General features: G+C 44.4%; 1 long non-coding RNA gene across 2 annotated transcripts; it reads left to right on the plus strand.

Annotated features, from left to right (window-relative positions):
* The first annotated feature begins 907 nt into the window (after window positions 1-907).
* On the plus strand, window positions 908-2,755 carry LOC132459240 (uncharacterized). Of its 2 annotated transcripts, XR_009526171.1 has the most exons (5): window positions 908-1,248; window positions 1,520-1,570; window positions 1,773-1,836; window positions 1,923-2,003; window positions 2,208-2,755. It is a non-coding gene; the product is annotated as an uncharacterized LOC132459240 (long non-coding RNA). The 2 variants fall into 2 exon arrangements; XR_009526170.1 differs by having other exon boundaries at window positions 944-1,248; window positions 1,773-2,003.
* The last annotated feature ends 5,740 nt before the right edge of the window (window positions 2,756-8,495 follow it).

Here is an 8,495-nt window from a genome sequence, read left to right on the forward strand (position 1 = left end):
TGTGAACATAATTTCCTGCAGCTCAGTTCAGGCAGCCGCCCAGACAACGCACACTTCCCGCAGCTCAGTTCAGGCAGCCGCCCAGACAACGCACACTTCCCGCTTTGACCACAGCTATAGCCCTAGATAAAGAAATCAACAAAGCAACCCCTGCTCCTACAGTTACCCCGTCAGCAGCTAATTTCTCCTCTTGTGACATGTTGATATAACGTTGGACTATTAACATTACAATCAAACGTACGCTTCCCCGAAAGGTAGGCCTATGCCCAGGGACGCTGGAAGTAATTCACAGTTGGGGAGAAGGGTCCAGCTGCAGGCTTGGGCGTTCCCGTCATGACACAAAAACGCCCATCGGGCGTTCCCGTCATGACACAAAAACGCCCATCAGGCGTTCCTGTTGCGTTTCATCGATCAATCAAGAAGAGGTGAGTGAGTTTCGCAAGGCTTGCTTTTTTGGCGGTTTTACCTCGTAGTAACTTTCCAGAAAAACGAAAGAGTTATGATGAGAGATTATGTCAGTAAGTATGATATTGTTTATTTGACAACATTGGCTGTGAAGTATTCTCATTTAAATCACTGATTTAGCTGTGGTATCGTTGTATTCGAATCCGATATAAATACTCGTGACAAGCATGGTTCGGTAGCAGCGAATGCTATGCTATCTCGTCCATAAACGTTGCATATACTATTCAGAAATCAGCAACGTTTAAGACGGTTTGTAGGTAGAGGGTAAAGTTTGCAGCGAAGGCTTTGCCGATTATTTTACTGTGAGGTTAACATTACCAAAGTACATTGTTAAGTTGGATGTTAAGGTGTCAGCTGGCAGCCTGGCATGGTAAGAGGCATGACATCGCGGCCACTCTGCTTCGTTGTGGTGACACACACATCTGATTAAACTGTGCATCGTACTAGTACGTCTAACTAACTAGTATGTTTACATGCATGGCATATCAGATAATTCTGTCTGTTCGGTCGCTGCGCAACGAATGAATAAAGATCGTTAGCACTCTGAAAAACAGATGACAGATGTGCCCGAAGTTACTACTTTATTACCTCGCTGATGACCAACGTTTAGGAAAACATGTACTTTTAATTCACCCTTGGGTGAAATCGAAGCGTAGTGTGTACTGAATGCGTGTTGATGATGATGCATATGAATTGCAACTTACACGTCTTCCAAACCTTTTCAGTACCCTGGCACATGCTTTGTCCAATGGACCATGGAAGGGACTTTACTTGGCTGACGAGGTAAAACGTGTGGCTGGCGCACGATTCATTGCATCTAGTAGAGTAGCATTCACTGGTAGACAGGCAGGCCTCTAGATTGTTTATTATGATTTAATGAAGTGTTCCTATGTGACGCTGATGGGCCCTGGTTGCTGCTAAATGCTTGTTGAAAGTGCATTGTGCACTTTTTGTATGTAGCTACAAAATGAGGGTGGATATCACTTTATAGTTTTTAGGCATTATGTACTAATAAGAATCATTGACAAATCACATTCCCCTTATACCACCACAGGACGCACCTCACCAGTATCAGAGCAACAGCTGTGGGGTGTTTATGCTGCTGGTGAGATGCATTATTTTCAGAAATGATGACCGATGACTAGTTTGCAAAACAACTAACTCATTTGTATGTTAATTTCAGTACGCAATGTATTCTACCCTCAAAAGCAATATGATTTCAGTGCCATAGTACACTGCTAAACAGTACTGTAACATGGATTTGTATTAGGCTATGAAGTCATTTAAAGCATAACTTTACTTTTCAGGGGGACATGCTCTCTATCAGGAGGTGGTGGTTGGACAGCTGTTGGAGACCTTTATGCTTGAAAGGTTTATATACTGTGTCCATGTTGCTATTTACTTATTTTTGGTGCTCACGAAGATCGTAGCCAATACACTTGTCTCTCTGTCTCTAGCCCTGCAGAACTAGCTGGCTCCTTCTCCCCCTCTCCATCTCCCCATCTCAGTCACACCTTCCAATCACTAAGCAGTGAAAGGTATTACATACTATGTCCATACTTTTCTATTTACGTATATTCTCTCTTGCTCTTTCTCAGACTTTTGATCGATCAGTGATTCCCTTTTTGTTTAATGGTGTGGGTAGTGTTGGTCTGGGCTTGTGTGATTGAATTGAAGGTTGATTATAATCCCTGTTTCTCTCGCTCTCCTTCACTCTTTTTTGGATCTCTCGCTCTCTCTAGCCCTGCAGGGCTAGCTGGCACACCAAGCTCACCCTCTCTATCTCCCCATCTCAGCCACACGCTCCAATCTGGCACAACAGATGACAGGCCATTCTTACCACCCGAAGTCCTTCAGCAAATTGTTCAAGAGACGCTGAGACTGGACATGGCGATGCTTGGCGTGTTCAACAGGGTTTCAAACACATTCCGAGAACTAATCAAGCCTCTCCATCCTTCCATATATATAAATGAGTTTGGCAGGGGACATTAAGCTTAATAAAGACAATCTCATATGCATAACGGTTAGAAAGATTTACAACAATGCAGGCTGTGGCAGTGGCGCTACGCCTCAAAGGCTTCTTAAAAAAGAAGAATTGGCCAAGAGCACCCCTGGTACTGAGGCACGTTGCATGTGGCAGGTTTGTCATAAAAGATGTCTGCCTAGGATAATGTTCTTTTATTACTCCTTTTTCGTTTTATTTGGGACGTCTTTTTTTGCAATCCCTTTCATTTGTAAATGTGCATACTACTGTAGTAAATGTATCTGCCCAGAAATGCTGGTATTTTATTACTCCTTTCTTTTGTTTTTGTGACAAATGCTATACGATGTATAACATACATTTGTGCCTACGATGTATGTTGTAAGGTTAATTGTTACAGAGCAATTACTGTTTTTTTTTGTCTTTATTGAAAACATTCAGTTGGAAAAGTAAGTGAACACTTGGAGTCAAATGGCCTACTGTTTGAGCCTTCATAGTGTCTGGTAACTGGATTTGAACTGCATAATGTCCCAAGTGTTATTTTAATCTATTCATTATTTAATTTGGGCATATTCTTAAACAACTATATCAAACATCTCACTTATACCTAATACCCTACCTATACTAACCCAGACGATAATGAACATGAGATCATGGAGCCTCCCTGTAATGATCGTGTTGCATCAAGTTTGATGCAAAGTTTGGGTCGAGATCCGACACATAAATGTAAGTTAACATTCTGTAGGCCTAGCTGGCTAACGTACCCGTATTACGAGATCGAAGAAGGGGGTGCTAACGTCAGTTCTATGCTGCCCATACTACTAGATCGACGAAGAAGAACGGGGCGTTCCAGCCTGCGTAAACGAGAACGCCGGGGGGGCGTTTTAGTCTGCGTGAACGGGAACGCCCACGACACGGGAACGCCCATTTGTGTCTGCAGTCGGATGATATTGGAGTTGGGGGGGCTGAGAAACGTTCCGATGGGGGGGGTGAGAGTTTCATTTATTTTATACTGCTTGCGATATCTATAGTCAAATATATTGTTTGAGTTATGTCAATAAAATGACAAAAGTATAATGATAGTCTGATATATTTATGTATTTATGTATTTATTTACACGGGGGTTTTTGCATTTCACATTCAGCCTCTCGCCACGAGGGGGGGCTGCAGCCCCCCCACTTCCAGCGTCCCTGTGCCTATATACTGACAATAATGTGTTATCGAAATTTAACGTAGCCTCTTAAGGATACGTTTCAATTAAATGTAGCCTATGGTTGACTGCAGTAACCCCGGTGAGTGCGTTGACCACGTCAACGCACAACTGGGGCACAACTCAGGCACTAGTCGTGAGTTCGTTGCACACGTCTGTGCGGTACAACACAGAACTCGACGTCCTACATCCGGTCGAATTCAAGGTTCTTTCTTCAAGCGCACACGATGCTCTCTAACGTCGGTTAAGACAGGTTTTACACGTTTGCAACCATAGCTGTTTTTGGTGGCCTGTTTCCTTTCTAGTGTTGGTCTAGTCTTGTGTCAAGCTGTCATTTTAGTTTTAGTTACATTCAGTGGCGATTTTAGCCTGAAATTTCTGGTGGGGCAAATTTATATGACGTCATATTACGTCAGAAAAATAGAGGTAGCTGATTATTATAACAGTAGGCCTACGTATATAGACCAGTCAGGTATACTATGGGCTGCATTTTGAGTGCCAGCAGGGAGCAGACATCCTATTTAAATACATTTCACATGCTTTAGCGCTCAGTACGACACAAAGATGTTGCCTATAATAATAATAATAATAATAATAATAATATTGCATTATATTTTAAACGCAAACGTTCCAAAGAATCTCAGAGCGCCAACATGGTACGCACTATAATATAGTGTAACGACCTCGCCGGTGACATAATCATGTCGAGTCATTAGTAGTTGAAGGTAGTTTTAATGAACCAAAAACCAGGTCACTGAAACCCGTAACGTTGTAACAACATTGTCAACATTGTCACCAACAGCTGAAAACCGGACCAAAACAAACCCCGGTTACCCCGGCAACCCCCAACACGGTCTCACTCGCGTGCAGGCCCCCACCCGTATTCTACGTAATTCTACATTACGTAGAATACGTAGATTACGCAGTTAACGTCTAGGGGCAAATTTGAAATTGCCCCTAGCCTCAATGTTAACTTTGGCCGGTGTGGTTCGCGCTCATTGGTGTTTCTATGGTAACGGTGGGGCAGCGTGGGTCTTTGCCCCTCCGGAAACAGGAAACGTAAATATAGACAACGTTCATTCAAGCAAGCACACAGGCAGTAGAACACACGAATCAAATTACTCCAAAACAAGGCTATAATGCTTGTGAGTCAAGTTTATTCACACAAATGTGTACGCTACTTTGTATATAAAAAAATATATATAGTTTGCCACGAAGTAGGAATGGATTGCGCCTTCTGCTCAACAGCGCCATCTCGTGGGTCTGGTGGGGCACTGCCCCACCTGCCCCTAATGTAGAAACGCCACTGGTTACATTCATACTCTTTCCAGTGTTATCATATTTCCATTTAGATATTATCGAAGTTACAAGTGCGTAGTTTTGTTAAATAAGGTAAATGGTTGAAAATTGATGTTATGTCTGGAACAGTTGAAGTTCCAGTCGAACAAAATAACGTTATAAGTCTTTATCGCCTAGTTTAGGTCAACGAAAATGAAGAGACATTTTAGCAGTCTTATTTTCGTAAAACACTTTTTAGTCTTGGTTTATTCGCCAACTATATTGTACTATGCATTTAATCACTGCTATTGTCACATGCCCAGCATCCACGTTGCGTCCAGTCTCGTTTTTCTCACGCGATAAAGGTTTGTTGATGACTTAGTCATAATTTTCATTGCCAAAAGCAACACTATTTGCAACTACCGGCGGTGGTGGTTATCAGGTACTAAATTCATAAAGCAAAATTCGGTTTCATAACTCAGGTTAACCTGCAGCAACCCCGGCGAGTGTGACCACGTCGGTGGATCATCTAGAAAACACTCTTGAGTTCGCTGTCACGTCAGTGGCGTAAATAGGAAAATAAAACTCAAGGTTGCAGCGGCAACCCCGGTGAGTGCGTTGACCACGTCGGTGGTAACAACTCGGGCACTCGTGAGTATGACCACGTCGGTGGCACGTTATCTAATACTCATGGTTTGACTGCAGTAACCCCGGTGAGTGCGTTGCTCACGTCGGTGGGAACAACTCAAGCACTCGTGAGTTCGTTGCGCACGTCGGTGCGGTACAACTCAGAACTCTAGTTCGTTGCAGCAACCCCGGTGAGTGCGTTGCCCACGTCGGTGGGAACAACTCAAGCACTCGTGAGTTCGTTGCGCACGTCGGTGCGGTACAACACAGAACTCCACGTTCGCTGCAGCAACCCTGGTAGTGCGTTGACCACGTCGGTGGGCACAACTCGGGCACATGCAAATATAATTACCACGTCGGTGGCATAATATCAAACACTCAAGTGCAGGGCACTCGGAGTTCATTGAACACGTCGGTGTTCAACACGGAAGTACACAATATTTGCTGCAGCAACACCGGTGAGTGCGTGACCACGTCGGTGGCACATCAAGGGCACTCGTGATTTCGTTGACCACGTCGGTGTTCAACATAGAAGTTCACAATACTTGCTGCAACAACACCGGTGAGTGCGTGACCACGTCGGTGGCACATCAAGGGCACTCGTGAGTTCGTTGACCACGTCGGTGGTTCAACGCGAAAGCACTCGGGTCACGCAGCGACCCCGGAGAGTGAATCGACCACGGCAGTTGGTACAGCACGAAAGCACTCGTGGCTCGCTGCGTAACAGCTGCAGAGTGCTCTAAATTTTAATTGATCTCGTTTCATTTCATGTCAACTGCTTTTACGTGATTCATCGATCTCGCTGACGGTTTTAAGCTTATCGTTTTACGGTATGTATGATTGACTCTTAATATGTCGTATATTGGGTATGCCTTTTATCTTCCAGAAGCAGTATAGATCCTTGTCCACTTCTTCTACGCAGGTATGTATGGTCTCATTACCCCCTTTCGCTATTCTATTTTTGGGGTCGGCTCCGCCCCTGCCAGTCCCGGCAGGACATGCCGAGTTATCACCTATTTCCGGCGTAGGCCTACGTCCTCTCTTTTGGGGAAGGCTCCGCCCCTGCTAGTCCTGGCAGGATACGCCGAGTCCGCACGTCACCCTGGATCAGTGACGGGGCTCATGCCAAAGATTTACCATGCAAAATATTCCCATGTCGTTATTTAAATAAATCCTGTTCATACTTATCAGTGATCGAGTCTTTATGGGAGAAATGTTAAGCTTGCTGGTAGTTTTACCAGGAGGACTCAAATCACGCGCGGCTGGCCGCCAATCACCAATCACCAGCTACCAATCACCTGCCTACACCTGCTCTATAAAGAGTAGTCTAACATATGTCTTTGCTGCTCAGGTCTTCGTTCGACGCACCTCCATCCACCCCACCACCACCAGGTCGGCCTCAGTCTACTTGTCCAGGGGAAGGCTCCGCCCCTGCTAGTCCTGGCAGGATACGCCGAGTCCGCACGTCACCCTGGATCAGTGACGGGGCTCATGCCAAAGATTTACCATGCAAAATATTCCCATGTCGTTATTTAAATAAATCCTGTTCATACTTATCAGTGATCGAGTCTTTATGGGAGAACTGCTGTACCTATTGGTTCAGGCTGTGTTTACAATCATTGCTTCTGTTACAATATACAGCATTGCCTGAAAAAAAAATACAAACACACAAATACACAAAAAAAATCCTCTAACTCTTGATTTTTTACGTCGGCTTTCTGACCAAACGCCAACGCTTGCTGCTGCTTGAGGTTGGGCCAACGATGGCCCGAGGGTGGTTTGACGCCAAAGCTTGGTGTTGGGCCAACGATGGCCCGACAATGTTTTGACGTTGGAAGTCGGGGATTAAAAAATACATTCAGACCGACTAAATAGTAAAGGGAAATGTTTAATTCGACAGCGCTGAGTTAAAATGTATAGGAATTGATCAGCCTGTGACTTTTTTTTTTTAATCTTCTAACTCGTGATTTTTTACGTCGGCTTTCCAACCATACGCCAACACTTGCTGCTGCGGAAGCCGAGGTTGGCATGAGGGTGGCCCAACGTTGGAATTCCACCGCCAACCAGTCGCCAACCAATGCCGCAGTTGGGCCAACGTGTGCTTGCTATCTACTACTAGTACTTTTGCAGGCTGAACGTTAAAATACTTCTTAACTTAGAGAGATGGCATCTGCAGTAGTGCGCAATTGGACCTTCGAGGATTCCTGGTCACTAAATTCCCGTAAGACCACTCTCTCCCTCCAGTCTTGGCTGCGGACTCGCATCCAAATTCCTCTTGTTTGCGGCGGAGCTTAGGGTAAATATAAAGATCTGACGAGAAATTGACGTTGCTGCGCTGTCCTGCTCCTTCTTAATTGAAGGAGCAGGCAGAGAAAAGCTCTCTCCTGCTGTGCTTTCATTAAAATCCAATTTAAAATCCCCGATAGTGATAAGACATCCATTATGTCGCCGCCGGTCCAGAGATGTGTCAGGTGTGCGCGAGAGACATAACGGACACTTTTGTTACTGCCATGTATACAGTACATTCGGAACACATTTTAGGAACAGATCTATGCCGCAACATAGAAATCTATGTGGATCAGATGTGCCATGTAAACGCGGCTACTGTAGATTTGCAAAGCGCTGCTTACGTGGAACTCATCTCCACGACATTCCATTGTTTAGGTTCCTTTGCTTATGTTCCATTGCTTAGGTTCCATTGTGTTCAACGCAGCTTAGCAAGCCACCAGCACCAGCAAGCCACCAGCAACAGAAAGTCCTTTCAACGTCACTGCACACGCTACTATTACATGTAGATTATTTTATTTTATTTAATTTTTGAGAGTGAGGATATCTTTTATAAAGTGGTGACATGCTTGAAAAGGTTAAGCTTACACTTTTGAAATGAGTGTTTGAACAATGTTCTTCCAAAAAAGGCTTAATACAAATCTTAAA

Source organism: Gadus macrocephalus, chromosome 6, assembly GCF_031168955.1.
Source record: "Gadus macrocephalus chromosome 6, ASM3116895v1".
In the NCBI taxonomy this organism is placed as follows: Eukaryota; Metazoa; Chordata; class Actinopteri; order Gadiformes; family Gadidae; genus Gadus; species Gadus macrocephalus.